Source organism: Leopardus geoffroyi, chromosome A1 (genome assembly GCF_018350155.1).
Source record: "Leopardus geoffroyi isolate Oge1 chromosome A1, O.geoffroyi_Oge1_pat1.0, whole genome shotgun sequence".
Taxonomy (NCBI): Eukaryota; Metazoa; Chordata; class Mammalia; order Carnivora; family Felidae; genus Leopardus; species Leopardus geoffroyi.
The window spans coordinates 238,020,479-238,041,326 of record NC_059326.1 but is presented as its reverse complement, the minus strand read 5'-3'; the positions used below and the strand labels follow the sequence as shown (position 1 = coordinate 238,041,326).

Here is a 20,848-nt window from a genome sequence, read left to right as displayed (position 1 = left end):
CTTGTAGGAAAATTCACACACACTGGTACGTGTAAGTACGTGCAGACACGTGCACCTTCGCCCGCCTGCACACGCTCAGCCACCGTGAGGTGGAAACCGCACGGGCTGGGGGTGAGGGCACCAGGGAAGTCTTTCCTCGTGGTTCCTATAAGCCCGAGGGCCATCAGAATTGGAAAGGCGACAGAACAGGTTTTGGTGACGGAGTGAATCCAACCGGAGTCTCGGGGTGTGTAAGACTTTTCCTCCTGTAAAGCCCTGCTCTGCATTTAAAAAGCAGAAGGGACGTAATCTCTCCTTTCTGGAAAATCACACTCTGATGGGGACATGTTAACAGAGGAAGAGGAAAGAGGGTGTCCGGGCGAGGCCACATCACAGCCAGCTGTGCCCACGGGCGGAATCGGGGGTTCGGGTCCCGGGGACGTAAGTAAGTGCTGGGAAGCAGGGCTCAGCGCCTGACATGCGGAGTTTAAGCCCAGGCGTCTGAACAGAAATGCTCCAGGTAAAGGGCTGGCCGGTGTGACCGCAGATGCGGAACTCGAGCAATCCTTCCCGTTCCAGGTGTCATGGGGGGGGGGAGGGGGAGGGAAGGCATTCAAATAGCTCCGAGCTGGAGGGAACTCACACAACGTCTGGTGGGAACATCCAGGTGACCTTAGAGCAAAGTGCCCGTGGCAGGAGAGGGCCAGCGTGGGGTCGGGACCCTGAAGTGCACATCAGTCCGGGAGGGAGGACGGTTGTTGAGGATGGAGGTTCTCGGGACAAAGCCCCAGGACATAAGCGCTGAGGACAGGGCGTTGGCCTGGGAGCTGTAGGTGACCCTCGGGAGCAGAGAACAAGGATGACTGAGGATTGGGTCACTAGACCTCGTGTTGAGAGGCTGGCCCGTGAGAGGAGAGACCCTGGCACGCCTGGCCAAAGGCAGGAGGTGGGACTTTCCAAGAAGGAAGAGTGCCGACAGAGCCCTCAGCGTGCGGCCCCTGGAGGGCCCGCAAGGGTATCTCGCTGGCTCGGGGGGCGCAGGTGCTGCCACTGAGGTGTGAGGGACTGGGGGGAGGGGACGGGGGATGAAGGGATAGGAGTCAAATGGCAAAAAGACCCTAATTCACAAAGGACAAAAAAGTGGATGCGATTTTCTTAGAAATTGGAAGGAGAGAGGAGGACGGCTTGACTCGGGAGGCCACGCTCTGGAGAGCTCCAGAGGGGAAGGTGCGGGACAGGAGACCGCGGGCCTCCTGGCGGAGTGTGGCCACAGCACCACACGCCACTCACACGCCGAAGGGGACGCTTCGGAATCTCCCGAGGTAGACCGCAGGGTGATGCCAACCTGGGTGTCAGCAGAGTCGGAGGAGGGGGGGGAGACGGAAGAGACCAGAGTTCAAGGTCAAGGCTCTGCCACAGTGGCCAGCCCCAAAGCGAAATACCCCGCGCGTCGTAGAGCCAGGCAGAGCCAGAGGCGGGAGGAGCGGGTTGTGGCGCTGGCACAGGTGTAGACAAGCAGGTTAACGGAACGCAGTAGAGAGCCAGAAGCGGGCCCTGCTATGTCAGGCAATTAAAAAAAAAAAAGCAAAAAGCATGTACAGGTATTTGGGCAAAGAAGGATTTAGGAAATGGTGCAACGGCAACTAGTTATTTCAAGTGAGGAGGGAAAACCCAGCAGAATTTCAAAGGATCGGGGTGAGGGACGGCCTGCATTTCTTCCGGGCTCACGTCTACGCAGGCGTTTCACAGGAAAAATCTAACGTGGCCTCAACAACCCGCGGTGAGGGAAGGGGGCCAAGTCCACACTGTCGGCCAGGAAACGAGCACTTCAGACAGGCTGAGAAAGTGACTCCTTTGTAGGCCACAGGGAGGCACGGGGTGAAACCCCGGCCCCGGCCCTTCCTGTGCTCTGAGATGCCTGATCCGGGTTCTGGGCGCCCAGAGACGGCAGGTGCGTGTGGGAGCAAAGCACTGCTTCCAGTCTGCCCTGGAGACGGAAAGATCCGTGCGCGGAGCTGCTAACAGGTAGGAACACGCGGCACCCGGCGCTGGAGCGGGGGGAGGGAGGGAGGTCTGCGCCCACGGACTCACGTGGGCCCTCGAGGTAGGAAGAGATGAGCCCCATCTAACTTCTCTAATCATCAAAATCACTTCCCAGCAACAACCCCCCCCCCCCAATACAACTCAATAAAACAAAATTGAGCCGCTGATGAAACCGTCTAGAAGAGATACGGAACCGCAGGGGCACAGGTTCTGTGTAACTCGAGCCATCTCTGGCAGCCGTGGCCGTGTGTCCGTAAAGGGTGAGGCGCTTTAGGATTTTCTGTGAGCCCGGGGCCCTGCTGTTTCCACAGGGACGCTATGCGCTGAACACTGGAGGTGACACACAGATGTCCCTTTGGGGACAGAGAACTGACCTCCCAGCTGTTGGGAATGAAGCCAGCAGACAGCCCTCAGGGGGCAGCTGAGACCCCCTTCGATGCAGCACACCCCCACCCCCAGAGACACCAGGGCAGTGACCCCGAACCGGAACTGAGAACCCCCTAAAGGGTTTTCGCCCTTCAGATGGTCAGCGGCTCAGCCAAGACCTCCGTGGGGACAGCCCTGCGGCCCAGGGCCCCCTGCCCGGTGCTGGGCTCCCCCCTTCCACAGGTGCCAACCTGACCGCATCCCAGGGGACACTCGGACCCTCACTTCTGTCTCAACCTGCGCCAGTTAGGCACGGAGAGGTCCAGGCCCCCTGCTCTCAGCGTCACAGGCCACTGCTTCAGACCCACATCCCCTCTGAAATATAAATGCCGTGGACTGAAGGGTAAATAACTTCTGACCGGCCTGTGTGGACTCTGGACGTAGGTGACCCAAATGGCTGGCGCAGCTGATGGGTGTGGCCACTCCTGCTTCCAGACGGGACACATCAGGTGCTTTACAGGGCGATTTACTGAATCCGCTCTGGGCCTGATTTTGTTCCGTTACCTATTTTTGCGTATATTTCCGTCGTTGGAAACCCTTGGAAGTTGCTCTGGGAAAATCCGCAAGCGAACTGAGGAGGCCGTCCCGTCCCGGGTGCGAGGGGACAGGGCGCTGTGGCCGTTGGCTGAGGACGCACGTTTTCCCCTGAAACAGCCAGGAGGGACTTGGTGAGTCCTCCTACCCTGCATACGCCCTCTCAAGTCCTGCCATTTGACGTCGTTCTCCAGATCTTTCTTAAAGACGCGGAAACGTTGTGGAAGCCGAGACAGCCTCCTGTCCCAGGTGCCCCAGCCTGGCCATGGGACGACGGTGCAGGGTGCGGGGCTCGGGGTGGTGCGGGGCGCGGGCTGTGGGGTGCCTGCAGTTGTTAACGGTCGCGGGGTGTGGCGTGTGCATCCCAGGACCGCACCGCCCTGGCGTGCACTGTCACACTACGTAGATTTGCAAAGGTGACGTCCCGGGCTCTTCCTGCGAAGGGCCCGAGGGGCAGTTTCAGCCCCACCGCGGCCTGTGATGGGGACCCACCACCGCCAACACCCGCGCTCGGGTTGGCTGTGTTCCACCCAAACTTTATGCAACGGACAGCGGTCGGATTTGGTCGGGGGGCCGGGGCCGCAGTCCCTCCTCAGGGGAAGCCTGTGTGTGAACTCCTGTGACGCGTTCATGACGGTAATATTGCGTGGTTTCCTCACCCGGTCGCCCCTCACTAGGTATTTACGTCGTCTCTGATCTCTCATAGGCGTTCCTAGGATTCCTGCCAGAAATGGGCTCGCGCCTGGGGAGCGGCAGCCTCAGCACCCAGACGTGCGAGGTGGCTGTTCCGGCCTGCACTGTCGCCAGGCCCTGGGGACGCCTGGTTCTCTCCTTCCCCACGCGGCTCCCTGGGCTCCCATGGTGAGCTTTTTTGCCAAACCGCAGAGAACGACCAGAGCCTTTCTGCTTGTCCTCTCCCAGAAATTGTATATTTTATCCCTTTGCTTTCTCCCCTGTTTTTCTGTAAATCCTCTCATGTATTCTTGTGAGATTGTATATATCGAAAGACTTCACTGGAATTCATGAAATCAATCTTTCATCACCTTTGCAGTTAAAATATTAGCTCGTGGACTCTCGTGTCTTTATTTAGGGGGCTTTGTGTTACCCAATCTTTAATTTTAATGTCATAAAATGACCATATCTTTTTTTTCTTTACTGCTTTAAAGCTTCCAGTTTTTGTGTGTTTTTAGAAAAATTGTTTCTTAGCCCCCAGATCGTAAGGGTAACCTCGGAACGCTTTCCGACTCTGCCCTTCATGCTGCAGTTCTCTGGCTTCACATCTGGTATAAAGAAGGAATCTAATTTCATTAGACTTTTCCACACGGATAATCATTTTTTAAATCTTTATGTTCTGCCCCTCCGCTTCAGTTTTTTGCGTAATGTCTTCACACATCTATCGGATACTTGCGGAGTTTAGCCTCCTACAAAGAGACACTGGAAATCTGAATTGCAATTGCATTAAAATCACACAGTCCGGGCGCCTGGGTGGCTCAGTCGGTTAAGCGTCCGACTTCGGCTCAGATCATGATCTCGTGGTTTGTAGGTTCGAGCCCCACATCAGGCTCTGTGCTGACGGCTCAGAGCCTGGAGCCTGCTTCGGATTCTGTGTCTCCCCCTCTCGGCCCCTCCCCTGCTCCCACTCTCTCTCTCTCCCAAAAATAAATAAACATTAAACCAATTTAAAAATAATCACCTAGTCATTTGGGGAGAATGCTCTCTTTGCAGTAATACACTTTCTTGTTTCTGAGATGTATCTTCCACGTGGTCACAGCTTCCCTTACACTGTGTGTGGCCGAGTGAAGGTGGCCACGGTATTTTCCAGTTCTGTTTCCTTGACTCTCACCTGGTTCTGTGACCTGCCTGACCCACAGACTAGTCTCAGACGGTCTGGAACTTTATGGGCATCAGCCCTGAGACCAGCACCTCAGGACACCTCGGGCCCTGAGAACGCAGAGACCATTGGTCAGCTGAGGGGCTTCTGACACCCAGGCCATATGATACGGGTGATGACAGGCCTTGCAGCCTCTGTCATGGGATCTGGAGGAACAACTTCGATTAACTGAGTCACAAGGTCATCGCAGACTTAAAGATATTCTGTATTTTGTGCTTTAATAAAACAAAGGAAATCTTACTCCTTAACAGTTCTGTGAATTTAACTCACTTCAGATTTTCATAAGGGGCCTCCCCCCCGAGAGTCCCGGATACACTAAGAAACAGTAAATTCTGTAGTCACTGCCAATACAAGGATTGGAGGCATAAACCACCACACGGGCGGTGACGCTGAGTTAGTGCGGTTAAATCTTACTTTCTATATGTGAAAGTGAGGGTACACGATGAGGTACACGTATGAAGGGTACACGTAGGGACACGATGAAGAAGCGGCCATACAGACGTCAGGAAATGAATGATCCTGAGTGGGAAATAAATCGCACGTGATGGTGAGGGTGACGAGGCCCGGGGCTGGGCTCCCAGCGGCCACACGCCAGGCACACGTCCCACGTTCCATCCTTGCCAAGGATTTTCTGATGCCCGCTTCTCATAAATGTACCATCACTTGATTAACTCAATTTTCTAAGCAACAAAATATACTCAAACCACTTTTGAATGTTTTCTTTAGGGATCCACATCAGGGACCACCGCACACTCCCATCTACCCACTAATGAGGTCATGTTGTAAACGGAGTATTTAATCTTCATGGGGTCCCATCCAACATAGACTCAGGAAAGAGATTCCTTTTACATTGAAAACTAGCACAGCAGGTTCCCATTAGTTTCTAGGTGAGCTCGTCAGCATTTGCAAGATGAATGGAAGAGTTCAAGGTCAAGCTGTCCGTCCCAGGAGTGGAGGCTCCTGGCCCCAGTCCCAGCTGTGCTGGGAGCTCTGTGACCCAGTGCCCCTGTGCTCCTGCGGCCTGCTGGGCAGGTGGCCACAGGGGCTCGGAGGAAAGACATCTGGACCCTCGGACAGCACCCTGGTTTCCTCTCTAGACGTGTGGTGATTGGGTATCATTCTCCCAGGAATGGAAGATTCTCCTCAGCACAGGAAAAAGAGGTGTGTGTTTATACTATTAAGACACCGTTTTGTACTGGGCGCCTGGGTGGCTCAGTCTGACTTCCGCTCAGGTCATGATCTCACTGTTCGTGAGTTCAGGACCCACATCGGGCTCTGTGCTGACGGCTCAGAGCCTGGAGCCTGATTTGGCTTCTGTGTCCCCCTCTCTCTCTGCCCCTCCCCCGCTCACATGCTGTGTCTCTCTCTCCCTCAAAAATAAGTAAACATTAAAAAAAAACTTAACAAAACCATTGTTTTCTATGGTACATTAAAACTTGATCATAACATTGTGGCCGCGTTTGCATTCTGTGTCTTAAAACAGCATGAAAAAATGTGCAAACAGAGGAGTCAGTACCCCCCGGGCCAGGGGATGGCCACAGCTGTGACCTAAGGGGACCGAGCCTGGCTGTGTTAGTGCCAGAACCAGACGCAGAATGGGGATGCCACCATGGGGTCCTTGGCACGTTTAGAAGAACCCTTAAAGATCCAGAAAGGTGTGCAAGGGAGACTCCAGCAGTGATGAAAGCTTGCTTCTGGCTTTCGTGTCTCCGTGGCAAACGGGACGGTGGCCTGTTTCAAGAAGAGACAGATGTTACTGTGGCTCCCGACAATCTTCTCCGAGAACAGACGAGCGGGACGACGTGCCTGGTCTGGAGAGAAGGTGGACCCTCTCTGACCCTCATCCGGGCAGCCCCACTCTGCCCGTGCCGACTGGAAACACAGAGCCTGCCCGTCCTCGTGTCCCCCACAGCATCCTGAAGCAAGAGCGGGTGTCTGGAGCTTGCTCACCCTGTACTGAGGGAAAGCGCGACAGGGAGCCTTGCGGCGTTCCAGTGGAATCCGCGTCTTTGGATTTCCACCACTGTCGGCGAAACACCGCGAGTCCCCGTGCAGAGCTACTGTCGTGTCAGGAAGCTCTCCTCTTCCATCTGACGGTGCTGTCGCCTGCTTCTCACACTTCCCACGTGGGAGGAGACCACAGAGTGAAGGGCCAGGCAGCGGGACCCAGAGAGCTGGGCCAGGAGAGTGCCCTTGCCCCCCTCCGCGGGTTTAAAGCCCATAGCTTTTCTGGAACAGTTAGTGTGTGTCCGGACCTTTACGGGGTGCGGTGAGGCACCGACAGGCATAGAGCAAAGTCCCCGCTCTCAAGGTGCAGCCAGGGGTGGCATATCGGGACGGAGTGGGGAGCGTCACGCCTGCAGGCATCTCAGACCCAGGAGGACTCGGGGAGGGGTACGATCTGCACGACGCATGTGCTGCCGAGCCCGGGCACTCGGAAGGAAGTGCAGCGTGGCCCGAGTCAGGAGTGCACGTGGACGTGACGTGAAGGACGTCAGACACGGGACACCCCACAGGAATGGGACGTGGCACCAGGAAGTGGTGGGAAATGTACTTAGGTAAACAGGGCCAGGGAGGGAGGCTGTGAAAGCCAGAAGAAATGTGATTTCAAACAAGCAAGGGCCTTTGAAAGCACTTTGGGAGGAGGTGATGTGTGTGTCAGGGCTGTGCAGGATGGTTCTGGAGGGAAGAGGCAAATGAGGACGACCCAGGGTGGCCCGTGGAGAGCCTGGTGGGGATGTCCTGCATGAGGACCCCGCACGGTGCTGGACAGAGACTCTCCTGGGTGTCCCCACTTAGCCGTATGTGAGTGCCCTTCTGTCCCAAAGTTCACGATCCTAGGGGCCCAAAACGATGATGTACGAAGACTAACCGATTCAAAAAACGAAATCTAAGTAAAACATGAGTTGCATTTTCACTTAAATGAACTGGAATGGGTGACTGTTTTCATGAGAAATGACTTTCTTGCCAAATGTCAGCTTTGCAAACTTTCCAGTTGGGAAACGGTGTCCTTCGCGAGGGAAGGACTCTACACGTAACACCTCAGCCCAAGTGGGAACACGCAGTTACCACCCTGAGCAAGTCTGCAGGGGCTGGAGGGAGGGAGGAGGCTCTGGGTCCACAGGGGCCAGGCGACAGCCCGTCTCTGGTTCTTGAATCGGATCTTGAGTCCTCTGCACGTTGGGCACACGTGCATCTGGACGCAAGCAGCCCTGGGACCTTCTCTTCCCAGAACGTGGAATCAGGAAACAACATGTGAGACAAGACTATTTGGGAGAAACAGTGCGTAAACATTCACTGTCAACGTGGCGGATGGCACCGTGGATGGGCTCACAGGACCGGGGACGTTTTGTTCATCTGCCTGTAGTCTCCAAAGCAATATCTCTTTGAAATGTGTGGGTATAACTTTCGGAGTTTGGATCGCACAGACAATTTAAGTCCATTAGAACTCTCCTCTCCCTCAAATGCACCTGGAAATGATAAAAAAAAAAAAAAATCCAGCTGCCTATTTTGAGTAATGTTGGCAAAGTTTTCCAAGATGTTTACAGTGTAGCTGGTACGCCTTCACAGAGGGATGTGTTTTTGACACGAGCGCGTGGAATTAAGGCGCGGGATCGCCGCTCACGGAGCCACAATTAAAAAGCAAGACCTTGCCAGGAGTGCTCTCACTGCTGCTTTGAAACACATCAAGCAAACATTCTAGAAACAAAAGGGGCTCACACAGCCTCCCAGAAATGCTTCTGAGCCCTTGGAAAACTACACATCAACGACAACGCGTGGGACTCTTTTTGCCTCTTGAACTGGCAGAAAGCTTCTCATTGGAAGACTTCAGATGCTGTATAAATGCGGACTCGTGTGTCTGTCTACGCAGCCGTGCGCTAGAGGCGGTCTCCTGCCGGAGCACAGGGATGCGGCCTGGAAACGAACGGTGGCAAGAACCACGTGGGGCTGGAGGCTTTGGGAAGTGCGCGTGTCTGCACGTGTGTGTGTGCGTGTCAATGCGTGCGAGTGCGTGTTGGTGCAGGAAGGTTCCAACAGGACCAACCCTCAGGGTATCTACACTCACCACCTCGTAAGGCCCCCCCCCCCCCTTACAGCGTGTGAGTCTGGTGCAGGTTAGGGAAAGAAAACGATGCTTCTGTTCCGATGGGTACACAAGCACTTCCTTTCTTCCCGCGACCTGCTTCAGTTGGCCGTAATGAGCAGAACCCCAGTATCCAGCCCTGACCCTGCAGACTCAGGGGCCCCTTGGAACCAACAGGGGTGAGGAGCGCCCGATTCTCTATCACTAGAGGCAAGAGAAAATGGAGAAGTGACCAGTATGAAGCACCCACTTCCGCCACAATATTCCAAATCAAGAGCTGAGTGCACAATCCAATCAAATGTCAGCCACTCCCAAGGAGCAGGCTGAAATTACAATCTTCGTAATAAGGCCGGATCTAAGGCTCAGAAAGCTGCATGACTCAGCAGGCATCTCTTGGGGACTTTGGCACAGCTCTCCACTCACGCCTGCCCACGGAGGGCAGAGTTTAGATCTGTCGGGTCGCCGTGTACATGTGGCATCCTCTTCGCCAAATCGATCCGCATCAGTTGAACAGGCACATGATTAAATCAGAGAAGATCTCAGGATGCCCAGAACTCCTTGCCAGAAGCTCCGGGGAAGCCCTCTCTGAGCTTGTCCGTCCATTCTAGTGGCTTGAAGCCAGGTGGAGAACGGGCAAAATCACGGAGGAACAGTCTGGCTCATCGCGGGCACGTCCGGGGTCCTGGTTCTGCCGGATGAGCTTTGCAGAACCCCATTTTAGCTTGGGGGCTACAGAAGCTTCACGGTTAAATCGTGGCCGATCTAGGAGAGAGTCATCTGCCGAGATGGTGAGCACGGGCCTTTGGGGGCCCCCGTGAGGGGACCTCCGAGTATCTGAAAACAGAGCAGCGATACACAAAATTAGTCAGGTAAGAGGAGGCCAAGTCAGGCCGGGTTACGAAGGCACATTTCTCTCCACCTGTCTTTGATCGTTCACTTAAACGGGTGCTCTTGGAGGGAAGACACACACAGAGAAGAAGGGTGTCCCACGCAGGACATCCATAATTAAAGCCGGCTTCAATGGAAGTGCCTCCTCGCCCTCGCATGAAGCTTTGTCATACTGCAGGAAGCGTGGCCGCGCGGCGTAAAGAAAAGTTAAACAGTTGTCAGCGGAGAGCAGATGAGGCTTTATTGAATCCCTGCATTACTAATGCATGAAGAGGTGCCTTGCTAAGCACCAGAGATACAATCACGCTTTTAATCATTGTACAAGTTTTATTACCAATAGCCCCATTAAACAAAAGGAACAGGGTAGACTTTCTCCAGGGCGGGAGCTCAGGTGGTGCTGGGGAAATCGGTGACCCGGGGTCACTGGGATGCCAGCGATCGGGCCGAGGGTCATCTCGGTACAGAAAGAGGGCTAGTGTTACCAGCTGCAGGACAGAGAGGAGGTGAGGCTTCAGGCTCCCCTCCGCCCAGGGCCAGGGCCAGGGTCAGGGGCAGGCCGCCCTGGCAGGTAGCCCTGTCGCAAAACTCCAGGCAGCAGCCAGCACACGCCTCCCCCCGGGGACAGTTGGAGAACGGGCTTCTGCCCTGCAGTGACTCACGTGGGCGTCGGGGCGTTGGGGTGAGAATAGGCGCATCCCCACCGGTCAGGCTGATGGTTTTGCCTCCATCGGGCTGAGCTCCGTCGGCACCGGGGGGGACCCTGGCAAGCAAGGCACTTGCCTTGGGCACCAACCATCTCAGTCATCGAGAGAGAGAATTTTCAACGTGGTATTTTAGAAAATGAAAATTAATGCAAACCAACGTGCGTCTTAACAAAGTACCACCTTTGTAAACAGAGGTAGGATGGGGACCAGGACCCAGCGGGTACCTGCCAGTGCCCAGGGCTGGAGGAGAAGTCAGCAATACTGATCCTGTGTTTGTGTTTTGTCTGCCTCGGGTTTTTGCGTGGATTTCGACCTTCTCAAGGATTGCGTTACAATATGACCGATCTCCACGCCTGGGTGTTTGCCCCTGCATACCGCGGGGTCACCGTGTCCCCCCAGCACACTCCTACATGAAGTCGTAACTCCCAGGACCTCAGACGGTGACTTGATCTGAAAAGAAGGTCACCGCAAGTGTCATTAGTTAGGACGAGTTGAGCTGGACTGATGGGCCCCGACCCCTCGTAAGAAGGGCAGTGTGGACCCAGACGCAGAGAAGCAGGTGACCGTGAGGGCACACACGGGAGTGGTGGCTTCACAAGCTAAGGGGCACCCAGGTGGCCGGAAGCCACCGGCAGCTGGACAGAGACGTGCAACAGACGCCCCTCGGAGTCTCAGAAGGACCCGGCCCTGCCCACACGGAGCTGCGGATTTCCGGTGTCCAGAGCCGTGACGCGAGTTCTGTTCTTCTGAGCTGCCGGGTCTGGGCTGCCTTGTGCACGAAGCGTGTGCTTTCCTCTGCTCACCCCGGGCCGGGCCCGTCCCCCGCCTGCTCTCCCCTGGCGCCTGGCTTCAGGGAGGGACACAGGGGCATGTTCACAGGGCGCTAGGCGCAGGGGCGGGGCAGGGAGGCCCGGCAGCAGCCTCAGCGGGCAGCCTCGACCCACACGCGCTTACGTTCAGTGTGCCCCAGCCCGGAAGTGGTGGCGAGATGCCCAACCCCAGCCCCAGAAGTGGTGCCTAGGTGCCCCCAGCCCCGGAAGTGGTGAGGAGATGCCCAACCCCAGCCCGGAAAGTGGTGGCGAGATGCCCAGCCCCAGCCCTAGAGGTGGTGCCTAGGTGCCCTCAGCCCCGGAAGTGGTGGGGAGATGGCCCAGCCCCGGAAGTGGTGGCGAGATGCTCAACCCCAGTCCCGGAAGTGATGGTGAGATACCCAACCCCAGCCCCAGAAGTGGTGCCTAGGTGTCCCCAGCCCCGGAAGTGGTGAGGAGATGCCCAACCCCAGTCCGGAAGTGGTGGCGAGATGCCCAGCCCCAGCCCTAGAGGTGGTGCCTAGGTGCCCTCAGCCCCGGAAGTGGTGGGGAGATGGCCCAGCCCCGGAAGTGGTGGCGAGATGCTCAACCCCAGTCCCGGAAGTGATGGTGAGATACCCAACCCCAGCCCCGGAAGTGGTGAGGAGATGCCCAACCCCAGCCCCGGAAGCGATGGTGAGATGCCGAGCCCATGGTGAGTGTTACTGTTCAGGCTGTGGCACCAAGAAGGAGTCGGTGAAGCCCACCTTTCTTATGCCCTGAGAAGATGAGGCACACCTGTGCCCCCAGGGCAGCCTCGGGAGCGTGTCACCGTGTTGGCTGACCCAGGTGCTGCCGCCAGAGGACTGGAGGGGCCAGCAGAGCCTTACTGGGCCTGTCTTTTCCAACCTCCTGGGACCGTACCTGCCTCCACGTGTAAGACGCAAGTAAGGACAGGGAATATCCGGGTTTTGGCGTGAGACTCAGCACATTGCTTGTGAATGCATTTTGCTCACAGGCTCCCGGATGGAGCCAGTGTGGCGAAGAGGAGGTTCCACAGTGCAGAGGAAGGCTAGAAGGAAGCCAGCGGCCTCATGAGATACCCAGGTCGTGTCAGGGCCCTGTCCCCACACAGCACGTGGTCGCCGTGTCCAGCTCGCCACCCACCCTCTCACCTCGCGCCTTATGATGAGCCCCCTGGGCCCCCACCCCCGCTCACCCCTGGGTTTAAAACAAAGCAGAGAAAGCAGAGGCAGCCCTGCGAATCCACATACTTCCTGAGTCTGGCGGGGGGCCTGGCCACAGCAGACCCTGGGGTCGCAAAGCCGGAGCCCGGCCTCCCCACTGACCCAGCTACAGGGCAGCAGGTGAGGACCCCTGCTCGGCCTCTCTTCTGTCAGGCCCTCCTGGGTCACAAGGTTGGAAAATGAAGAAACAGAGAGGTTTGCACCCCCAGCTCGGAAACAAAACATGCTCTCCCCGCTGGGGCTTGACTCGGCCTCTGTCTCCAGGGAGTCGCTCAGATTTACTCCGTCCACCAGGTGTGGGCCTTTCTCTGCCCAGTCACTGGGGCCTTGGGACCTTTTCCGGGAGGAGATGGGGGGTGGCTCCTGGAGGCATCTCTAGCCCAGAGCAGACTGAGCTCATCCTTCCGGGGGCCCCTCCCCGACCCTGCCTCCCCCCCACCATGCCGGTCCCCCCACCGCCTCCCAGGGCCCGTGAGTTCCTCTGTAGGGGAGAGGCTCTGCTCTCAGCGTTTTCCCCATAGGGCCGGGGGGAGGACCTATGACCCTTGCCTGCACCTCCCTGACTTCCAGCCTCCTAGGAAGAGCGTGTAAACCCAAGTTGACTTGTCTGTCCCCCATAATTGGATAATTGGCCTCGGCAGCCTCCAAATTAGATATAAAATTTGGTTTTCTCCATAAGGATCCCCTGATTCCCACTACTCGCCTTTGTGGTCAGGAGGCTGTTTTTAGTGGTGCTGGATACCAATTTCCTTCTCATTACGATTTGTTCTCGTGTCCAGGGTCAGAATGATGGCCCAGAGCTGTGTTCCGAGTGTCATGACTGCAGCAGGATCCAGAGCCATTACTCCCGTTTGCAGGGTCTGGAACAAGGGGCGGGGCCCCCACCCCGTGCTCTGGGTCCGTCAAGCTCACGGCACCGAGACAGATGCTCGGCCTGACACCTGCTGTCCGTAGCAAAGGCTGACTTACTGCGTTATTGCAAATACGGGGTTATGTCCGCCTTTCCGCTTCTGGATCAAGCTAAGTATTGTGCATTTTATGCCAAATTGGTAATTTGTTCTGTCCTTTTCATGTGCTCTTACCATGGATCCTGAGCTAAGCCCCTCTTGGGCTCTTCACTCCGAAAGAGGGCTGCTGTTTTCCCGGATATCTGGCCGCCAGTGTGTGACCTTCAACAGGAGCCTTGCAAGTTTGCTCATTAACCGGATCCGTGTCACGGGAGCTGGGAGGTGGGGACACCTCTAACCGGGACAAAGTGTGGGAACCACCACCTGCTAATGGTTCCCGAAGGAAGCAGTGGGGGGGGGGGGTGCTGGGATGATTCAAACAGGTGGCAAGAGAGGAGTCCTCTCGGACAGGAAGTGAGGTGTGATGGGTGCCGCCTCGGGCCGGCGGGCTGTGTCCCCACCTGGGGGTGAGCCTCGTGCATGTCCTGCCCACGTCGGTAAAGCCGCTGGGGTGTGGGCACAGACGGCAGCCGGCCTTCAACCCCGTGCTCGGCACCCTCCCCCGCCACGCCGGCCCCCGGCCTGGATGCGGAAGGCACGCTGTCCTTCACTTCCCTGCACTGCCTACGACAGCGACTGCCTACGCCAGTGACGAGGACTTGATGTCCGGTAAACATGTCCGTGAATCAGCCTGTGCCGCCTGGGGGTGGGAAAGAAGGAGCATATGCAGGCAAGAGAAAGCGTGGATGATGTTCCTCTGTTCTGGGCGACCCACGGCTAGGCTGCTGTAGAAATCTAGAGACGGGCGCTTTGGGATGTTCCCGGAAAGCTGTCTCGCAAACACAGTACCTGGCTTCCCATCCTTGGTCTTTTCTGGAAGTGAGAAGACACAGCTGAGGACACAGGTTTTGTTTCCTCTCTTTAATGTAAAGAATTCGGGGTTTTTTTTCCCCTCGTCATCCTTACTCTCATCCGGCAACCTCGTCTGGGAGAAAGAACTCGGTATTTTCCACGCCTTCCCGGGGGGCCAAGACCTAAGTGCAAGTCTGGTTTTGTGTTCTTGTCCCCCCCCCAATCTCCACCGCCCCCCCCCCCCTCCCTGGGGCGGGACAGGCGCTCCCTGGAGGGATTGGGCCCAGCAGCGTGTCCGCTTTCCTGCCGGGTGCACGGCTCTCTGGCCTCCTCGCAGGCCAGAAATCAGTGGTTTGAAAGCACCTGCCTGCGTGGCGCAGCGTGGCCCGGGATCCGCGAAAACGCCTGGTGGCCCGGAGGCGGTGCCTTCCCACGCGAGTGTGTCGTCTCGTGTCCTCCCACGGCAGGGTCACGTCGCGAAGCCCCCTCCGCGATGCAGAACTCCTGAAAGTACCTGCGGTTTAACCAGATCCGCTCACGGTCACAGTCCGTCGAGAAGTGCCCTCTCAACACGTTCAAAGTTACCTCTGAGTGAGATGTGCTCGTGTAAATACTGTAATTCCCATGATACCCTGACAAAAGCTCTATTCATGGTCCTAACAATACCGTCATGTTTGCGCTTACCCGGAAAGTAAACATCACTGCCAAAGCCTGCTTAAGAGCCCTAGGCACATCCGTCATCCAGTCGGAGCCGGTGACAGTTACGGCTTCTTTGCAAAAGCCGAGCAGCGCACCCCACGCGCCACTCGTAGGGCCCGGTCACGTCCGAGCTGCAAGCACGGGATTGCACGCGAGGCGGGGAGAAGTGCCTCGACGGAGCCGAGCGCGCGGCCCGTGCCCCGGCTCGTAATCCCCCGGGAGGGACAGGACACGCAGCTACGGGGTGGGCGCCGTTGCGACCTGACCTGTACACACGCTCCGTGGCACGGGGCTGCCTGCCTGGAAACCAGTGTCCTACGTCCTCAAGGTCCCGGGAGCACAGGGGACCTCGCGCGATGCCGCGTGCTCAGACAGGGCTCTGCCTGGGTTCTGCCAGAGCACAGCGTTGCTGGCCGCACGCAGACGCCTCTGACAACAGAGCCTGTGCGGGGTGGTGTTCAGAGGCAGCCCCTCCTCCGCCGTGCACACGCTCCGTGGCAGATGCTTCCCGGCTCAGGCCCGTGCTCACCAGGCTTCTGGGCCCTTCGGGGGAACTTCCGCGCTGTGGATCCACATCTGTTCCCCCCGCTCGCTGCCTTCCTCTTGGTGTTCTGAGAGCAGAGAGTGATTAGCCTCCGATGCCTCCTTTGAGCTCCCGTTTTCAAACCCAGCAGGTCAGAAAAGCTGTTTCCACGGGGCTGAGATAGGAGAGCGTCGGTCCAGGTGAAGCACCCTGGGTCCCAGGCAGGGAACCCCCGGGGCGCGTGCCAGATTTCTGGCTGTAGTTTGCATACCATTGATCTCGCTGTCCGCGTCGAGCTCGTCATTTGTTTGCAGGACGTGTGGCCCAGCTCCCTCTGCTCTTTATAAGTGCCAGCCTACATCCTGTCCTTAGGCCGACGGCCACCTCCAGCCGTCATGCTCGCATTTGAATAAAGCAAATGCGGCCCGGACTAGATTTCAGGTAGGTTTCAGATCTGAAACTTCTTTTTTTTTCCCTCTTAGAAGCCACTTGGTGGATGTGAAACGTCGGTGAATGTCCAGATCCTTATTGAAGGCGTCGGGGTTTTGTGCAACCAGTAGGAACCATCAGAGGCAGGTCCTTGCTTCCTCAGTGTCCCTGGCAGATCCCCGCGTACAGCCTGCCCGGCTCCTTGACCGTCGGGATGTGCACGACGTCCCGGGCACACCCGCCTCCTGCTCCTGCCCGTGTCGCCCGAACGGCAGATTTCTGCCCAGCCCCGAGTCCACGGGCCCCCGGCGTAGAGACGCAATCCAGACCCTGACTGATACGGCGAGGATCTGAGTATAAGCTTTAACGCCCAGAATAACAATATAAATAAGCTTGTCTGCCGTGATTCTGTGGCCCTGTCCTTCCCCAGCAGAGACACTAAGTGACTGCACAGACCGTGCCCGTGACCGACCGACGCTCCCGTCCTTCCTGCATTGCTGCCCCGAATGCATCGTGTCTACACGACAGACAGACGGTGGACAGACACACAGCACCCCCAAGCCTCGCAGGCCAGACAGACAGAGCCTCTCACATCTGCATTTAGGCCCATAGGCCTGGAGCTCCCCAAATGCACTGGGGTCAACATTTCCACATTACTAATCGTCAAAAGTTGGGACATTTGGTCTATGCACAATTGCTTTGGCCTCAGGAGACACAGACACTAGTCACGTTGGTGAACTCATTCTACGTGGTGAGAAAAAGTGGAAAATTCACATATATCCGATGGTGCCAACACGGGCTAGACTGATGATTTTTATGATCATTCTGTTCATGTGCACCCACAGATCCTGATATTAACTCCTCCTCTTTGCCCCAGGCCTCAGTATACGGCAAGGAATCAGATCATCCTCTGGTAGAAGTTCCCACTGGGCCATGAGCTTCTGGAAGGGCAGGTGTGGCCTGGCCAGGGCTGAGGGAGGACACTCCCACCTGAATCTCCAGCAGCGCCTCCCGCTCCCGAGAGGACAGCATGAACCAGGGAAAGAAACCAGGTTGAGTCGCCACGGACGACAGAGAGAGGCCCCAGGGCCACGCTGTAAATGAGCCTGTGGAATACTATGGAGACTTCTAGTGGAAGCCGGTGAATAGGAGACTCCTCAGCCCCTTCCCCACATGCATCCTTCTTCCTTCCTCCTCCAAGCTCAAGCCCCGTGAGCCTCCCTGCCTTTCCAGCAGCAGCCCAGCGACCCCTGCAGCCCAGCACCAGTGATGATGCAGTAGGGACCCGAGGGTCACGCCAGGGCAAGGCGGCCACTAGGTCAAGGGCAAGGCAAGGAAGTGCTCAGAAAAGGTTGTGACAGGTGGTCCTGTGGGGCTGGTGGCCAACCAACCCCCCCCCCCCGACCCACTGTGTGGCCAGGCCCTGGCTCTGCAGGGAACCCCCAGTCCCTGGGGGGCAACATCCCTCCCTCCCCCATCCCGCCCGAACCCGAGTGCTCAGACTCAAACCCACTGGCGCCCTCCTGAAACTGTCACGTCGCGGCCACCACCTCAGACACTTTGCATTTTGGGCTCTAGGCTCAAAAGGTTTAGGTGCCCCTTTAAATTTCCTTCTAAGTTGTCAGTTATGAACATTTTTCTCTTTTCCGTCGAGAGGGCATGCAGTTCTGGGGTCAACACAGTTTCCACCGCTGAGTTTGCCCCTAAGTTCAAACCGTGTGATATTTGGGATAAAAATAGCTGAGCGTCTGGAAAAGAAACAGGTTGCCCTGAGCGCCAGAGGTGATGATGTGGGCGCTGAGTGGTTTCTGTTTCTCTCGGAGGGTTTTCCAATCCCTGACTTCAAGGCAAGATTTTCATGCAGCCACCGAGACAATTTCAGAGCGTCACGTGAAGCGAAACCACGGGCCAGGACCCAGGACTCCTTTAATCTTAGAAAAAGTCTCCCTATTAGGACGCACCTTTGTTCTTCCTCTGCTGTCATTAATTTCCCCCTGGAACACACTTTCTCTCTCTGACACAATAATGATTTTATTTGAGCTGTTGATGATTATCTGGCTGTATCAGACTTGAAAACTGCAATTTGGAAAAGGTGGGTCCTGTGCTCTGGCACAGCCGAGGCCGCCTCTCCCCTTTCTCCCCTTTCAAAGGCAGGTTTCAGAGCACTCCTTCTAGACTTCAGCTGACATTCTCTGTGCAGGGATTTGAAATCCCGTAGAATATTAAAGGCCCATCTTTGTCTTCAAAATATACTTTTAAAATCTGTTCTCTGTGGGCCTGTTTTAGTCCCTGGGTAATTCTAAGTGACATTAAACAGCAAATGAATGAGACCCGGCATGAAACGCTCAATGGAAATGTATGTTTCGAGAAATCATTGACTAAGGTGGGCGCAATGAGCTGAACCACTGTAGGCAGCCCGGGTGTCTGCATCCCAGCCTGCCCCACCCAGCCCATGTCCAGCGGGTCCCCTGGCCCACCCAGCCCAGGAGATCCAGCCCCGGTGAGGGCCATCCTGGTGAGAACCAGCCCTGGTGAGATCCAGCCCCAGGAGAACCAGCCCCAGGAGAACCAGCCGAGGTGAGAGCCATCCCCAGGAGAACCTTCTCCAGTGAGAACCAGCCCCAGGAGATCCAGCTCTGGTGAGGGCCATCCTGGTGAGAACCAGCCCTGGTGAGATCCAGCCACAGGAGAACCAGCCCCAGGAGAACCAGCCGAGGTGAGGACCATCCCCAGGAGAACCTTCTCCAGTGAGAGCCATCCCCAGGAGAACCTTCTCCAGTGAGAACCAGCCCCAGGAGATCCAGCTCTGGTGAGGGCCATCCTGGTGAGAACCAGCCCTGGTGAGATCCAGCCGCAGGAGAACCAGCCCCAGGAGAACCAGCCGAGGTGAGGACCATCCCCAGGAGAACCTTCTCCAGTGAGAACCAGCCCCAGGAGATCCAGCTCTGGTGAGGACCATCCTGGTGAGAACCAGCCCTGGTGAGATCCAGCCCCAGGAGAACCAGCCCCAGGAGAACCAGCCGAGGTGAGAGCCATCCCCAGGAGAACCTTCTCCAGTGAGAACCAGCCCCAGGAGATCCAGCTCTGGTGAGGACCATCCTGGTGAGAACCAGCCCTGGTGAGATCCAGCCCCAGGAGAACCAGCCCCAGGAGAACCAGCCGAGGTGAGAGCCATCCCCAGGAGAACCTTCTCCAGTGAGAACCAGCCCCAGGAGGACCTTCTCCAGTGAGAACCAGCCCCAGGACAACCTTCTCCAGTGAGAGCCATCCCCAGGAGAACCTTGTCCAGTGAGAACCAGCCCCAGGGGAACCAGCCCTGGTGAGATCCGCACAGGAAGAGCCAGAAGGCCATCCCCTAGAGCTGCTCTGTGACTGTTGATGCTGAAACGGGGAGGCAAGAGCCACAGCCATCAAACGAGACATCGAAACGAGACAGCTGGGGCTTTCCCTGGGTGCGGGAAAGAAATAGGAAAAAGTAAAATTTTCAAGTAAGATGCAAGTAATAACAGCCCTCTTTTATGATTTTTTTCCTTTATTGTCATCAAGAAATTTGACAACTTCAGGAAGGATGGCCCTCCGTCCTGCAGCGAGGGGCTCCTCTCAGAACTCAATGGTGTCCAAAGCCTGCTCCCACGCCCCCGCTCCCCCTTCTCCTGCTCCCCCCACGCCTGCGCCTCCCCCTCCCCCCCCCACCCCCCACCCCCGCGGTCTCTGGGTCTGGGGTCCTTGACTGTGTTCCCCCTTTCTGTCCGCTCCGTGGCAGGCGTGGTGCCTTCCTCCTCCCGCCAGTCTGGTCGGTGCGCGCCCCTGGTCCCAGTCCTCTGGGGCGGAGGACGTTGCCGAAGACGCGGCTCCGTGGTCTGTTCCGCGGAGCCTCACGACGGGGCCGGCAGTCTGGGGCACCCGGCGGCGCCACCGCTGCTCTCCGGGGCGAGGCCCGCCACGGGTCTTCCTGCCTCCCAGGGCCCTGCAGTCGTGGGCGGCCCGGGCCTCCCGGGCCCAACAGATGCTGCCGTGGGTCCTGCCCGGGCACACCAGCTTCACGGCCGCCAGCTTCTGCGGGCCGGGCTCCCGGGCAGCCCCGGGGTGAAGGACACCACAGCCCCGAAGGACAGGGGCAGGCGAGGGGCCGCGTCAGGGTCGTCGTGACGCCCCCCGGCTCTGTCACACCTGCCGGGGGCCTGGTGTCCAGGGCGGGAAGGCTGCCGAGGCACCATGTTCTCAGCCAAGGAAGCTTTGGTGCTGTCAGGTGACAGTTTTGGTTGTGACGACCGGCGAGGTCTTCTGGTGGCTGGTGGGTAGAGGCCAACGGACGTCCTTCGATGCCCGGTACAGGCCACCGCCAGGGACAGCCTGGCCCCGCAGGGACAACAGCGGCTCCAGCCAGGATCCGGGTCCGAATTCCCCCCTGGTTCAGGGGACCCTGGAAAAGTCACCCGCCCTCCAGGACCCTCCGTGGCCCCCCCATAAAACGGAGGGAGTGACAGCCACTCTCCCCTGGAAAAGCTGTAGCCGTGACCGCGTGTGATGCCGTGTGTAAAATGCTGGCCACGCTCAGTGCAGGAAACAGCCGCAGCCGTCACCACGCTTTATTTACCAAATACACACGGAAACGTCCCAAGCCTGCGGAATTCTTGTCTGGCAGCTACGTCGACAAAAAATACTTTCAAAATATCTTCCCCGATGTTGTGTCTGAGTGCAGCATATACCTCACTACAACGAGCCAATAAATACACCAAATAAAAATGAAGCGTGCCCCAGGGGCCCTCTTTTGCCCGTGATGGGTCCGCATCAACGGAAGCTCACAGACACTG

At 57.2% G+C, this 20,848-nt stretch overlaps 1 long non-coding RNA gene across 1 annotated transcript; it reads right to left on the bottom strand.

Annotated features, from left to right (window-relative positions):
- Positions 1-6,265: 6,265 nt before the first annotated feature.
- LOC123607162 lies at positions 6,266-8,105 on the bottom strand. The gene is made up of 2 exons (XR_006716686.1): positions 7,746-8,105; positions 6,266-6,604 (listed from the first exon to the last, which is right to left on the bottom strand). It is a non-coding gene; the product is annotated as an uncharacterized LOC123607162 (long non-coding RNA).
- Positions 8,106-20,848: the final 12,743 nt, after the last annotated feature.